The sequence below is a fragment of the Magnolia sinica genome, chromosome 4, assembly GCF_029962835.1.
Source record: "Magnolia sinica isolate HGM2019 chromosome 4, MsV1, whole genome shotgun sequence".
NCBI classification, from domain to species: domain Eukaryota; kingdom Viridiplantae; phylum Streptophyta; class Magnoliopsida; order Magnoliales; family Magnoliaceae; genus Magnolia; species Magnolia sinica.
Genome location: NC_080576.1, coordinates 62780674 through 62784345, shown reverse-complemented (window position 1 = coordinate 62784345; position 3672 = coordinate 62780674).

Below are 3672 nucleotides of genomic sequence, written 5' to 3'. Positions count from 1 at the left end.
CTCGAGGTCACTACAAAGGGCTCGTCACCAATCAATGTAGGCGACAAGACGAATATAGTGTCCCATACCACCATAATCGGCTCACGAGTTTAGTTGCTCCATTGGTCACTACGGGAGGCTCGTCACCCGCGTAGGCCGACGGCTCGACCACGGTGTCCCATACCACCATGTCCCGCTCATGAGTTTTAGCGGATCGGTACCATGGTTATTAGGATTTCACCGTAAGTTCGGTACCCTAGATTCAAGCGATAGTGCCCATACATGGTTAACATACACTGGACAATCGGGTTAGTTGACGAACTCGACTAGCACGAGCGCACGTTGAATTGAACGACATAGAGTGCGCAAACACTCGGCGTGGCCAAACCACTGCGACAACTCTAATACGACTCGGGTTCGTCTAATGCGTCTCACGTGGCGAAAGCAATCTCAACCACGACCAAAGGGTCAATTACCGATTTCCTGGACTAAGGCATAGTCCCAAACATCCTACACTACTACAGATATTTATATGGAATGTAAAACAGTAATGGAACAACCACTCAAATCATGGTGCATACACATCTGAAGAATATCAATTTAACATAAATGTAAGCATAGGAATGCTTGAATTTAAATAACTTGGAATGTAAATGCATAAGGGAAATCATGCGCATCCATAGAAGTATTGAGAATCACTTCTCAACGCCTGCATTTAGTGTAATCAGTTACACGTAGATCATTCATGCATTCCTACAAACACTTAGCATTCATGGAACAACATACATGACGCATGTTGAAATACATGCACTTAGACAATTCCTTTTATCAAGGAGTTGTCATACATGCATCTAGCATACATACATGACCAAAAATCATGGCAAACATAAGTGCGTATTTTATACGTATACGGTACTTTATAAATACACTTAGAATACACAAATCTCAATATAGCACATGCATATCAGGAAAGCAATGTAAACATAACATTTGACATGTGAAATCTCATCCATAACAAGAATAAATCACTAACTGGGATTGAAAGCCTTGAAAACCATAACCTATACACTTAAAGTCCGCACCTTAAGCAAAGAAAGAACAGCCGAACTGATTTAGACGAGTTGTCTTCGTCAACGGCGCAAGAATACCCTAAGATAAGGATAGAAATGAGATACAACAACACCAAGTCTAATCTAAGCTCTAACACAGGTTAGGGTTAGGTTAACTTACCCCAAAAGAACTCAGAATCGTCAGAGGAACGATTCAAAGTGAAGATTCAAAGGTGAAGAAGAACAAGGAAGAATCAAGGTGATTCACCAACCAATCTCTCTCACTTCCTCTCTCTTTTCCACTCTCTTTCCAAGCTAGGGTTAGAGAAAATTCGTATGGAAATGAGAGCTAGGGTTTAAGGACTATATATAGGCCTTAAAATGATGGAAATAACCCCAGGGTCAAGGTATACTTAGGTTATAACCAAAGTACGCCTTTCTCGATCCAACGAAGCACTTGGTGGGCCTATAACCACGAAAGGTCGGACTTAAGCTCACCGACCATGGATCTAGGTCAGCGAGTTTCGTACTGATCGGATCTTCAGATCAGTGTGGCGGACCACACTCAATTCAACGGTCACGAAACTCGATCGGTCCACAAGCACTAGGATATGCCTGGGCCAACCATCCGATCGGAGGGTGAAATTGGGTCGAAATCCAACGGTCAAAATGCTTAAAATCGTCGCGCAAGCGGCCACGACTCAATTTCATAAAAGCTTATTAAATTCCAACCGTTCTCACACTCTTCACTCCGAACTCAACCAAATCGACCCAGAACATCAGATCGACTTGATTTTCGAGGTGAAGACCAAGCCCAACTCAGTGACCGCAACAGCCTAAGATCATCGCCATCGGACTTTCGACGCGCGGTCTAGGTCCGATCCAGATCTTCCAAAAATTCCCCAGAACAACTGGATTTAGCGATGGATCCCAGATTTCAGAGTAACGTAGCGCTCACTAATCTACACGTTTAGAGCCATGCAGATACAATTTAAAGTGATTGATGCGAATTTCACAAGCAATCAAGTAGAGCGCTAATTACCCCAAAAACAACTACTTAAGGAAAGATTAGCACAAAAATTCCAAGGTCGTTACATGTTATATGATGAGAATGGGGTTTAAGGGCATCATATTTCAATGGGACAATGCTCCCAATTTCTGACAATGCTCACAAGATTTACAAAACTCATAAGTGTCCCTGAACATAGTGGGCTAGTAAAAGCCACACTATAGAATCTTGGTCGTGGTCTTTTTAGCAGAAAAGTGACCACCACATGCCTGAGAGTGACAGAAGGAGATGACACTTTGGTGTTCATTATCTGGCACACATTTCCTAAAGATTTTATCTGGGCAATATTTAAACAAATACAGATCATCTCAAAAAAACTTGCGTACCTCGGTGAAGAATTTTTTTCTTATTTTGCGTAGTCCAATGTGTTGGCGTGAAACCTGTAACAAGATAGTTAGCAATATCAGCAAACCAAGGCAAGTGGGAGACTTTAAATAATTATTCATCAGGAAACATGTAAGACCTGTATCACAGTTCGTACTATTCCGTAGATTCCTGCGATCCTCCTTGTCGAATTCCGGTGACCCGTGACCTATAATCGGCGTTTACGCGTGTAATGTTCTGGATTTTTCCCAACTTAGCAATGAACGTCCTTAGGAAATGGGTCGATCATAACACCTTATTGACTTCTCAGACTTAGTCCTGAAGTCTCAAATCCCCTTTCAATCCATTTCCTTCAAAAATCTCACCTTTCACCACCTTGTTCTTCAAAATTTTCTAAGTACTTTCATATTAGACACTAATCCTAAAGTTTAAATGATGAAGGACAATAATTAAACTAAAATTTACTAAAAATAGTAAATATATCAATAAAATGGGGTTTTGACCATTATCCTTATAGAATCTCATGAAATAAATAGGTTATTTGGATAGAGCAGCTTATACCCCAAAATAATATATTACACGTCAAATAACTCATTCTGGTTTGCAATATACGCTCATTTCAAAAGTCATGTGGCAAAACCACCACCAGACAACATAGCGGGGCGCGGTGCCACCGCTGGGTTGGCGGCGCACTACCAGTGCACCAAATTTCGGTGGACCCTCACTAGGGGTGCACATGGGTCAGTTCGGTGCAGTTCTAGGGTGAAACTGGAACCGAACCGTTCCTAACGGTTCTATAATTTTTGGAACCGGAACCGGACCGTTAGTCCCCTAGAACCGAACCGGAACCGGACCATGAAAAACGGTTCAGTTTCGGATCGGTTCCACAGTTCTGGGCTTTTAAAAATCCAGCCCAGTTAGATAATGTTCATAGAATGAGACAATTCATATTTAAAGGTGATTTAAGTGATGGAAGGAGTGGATGCCATACAAATATAATGGTGGGCCCCACAGAGCTCTCCCTACAATGGAAAATGACAGAAAATGATCGAAAGAAATGTCACTCACAAAGCATGAATTGGGATGCACGCAGCTCGTGTAACCCAAAGCTCAGTGGGGTTCACAGTCAGTTTCTTCAACACATACAAAAATTGAGGATCGAATGCAGACCATTGAAAACTTCTTGGGACCCATTCAAGTTTTGGATCAAGCTTATATTCTAGTCGAAAACATTGGCAGAGACGTAGACAC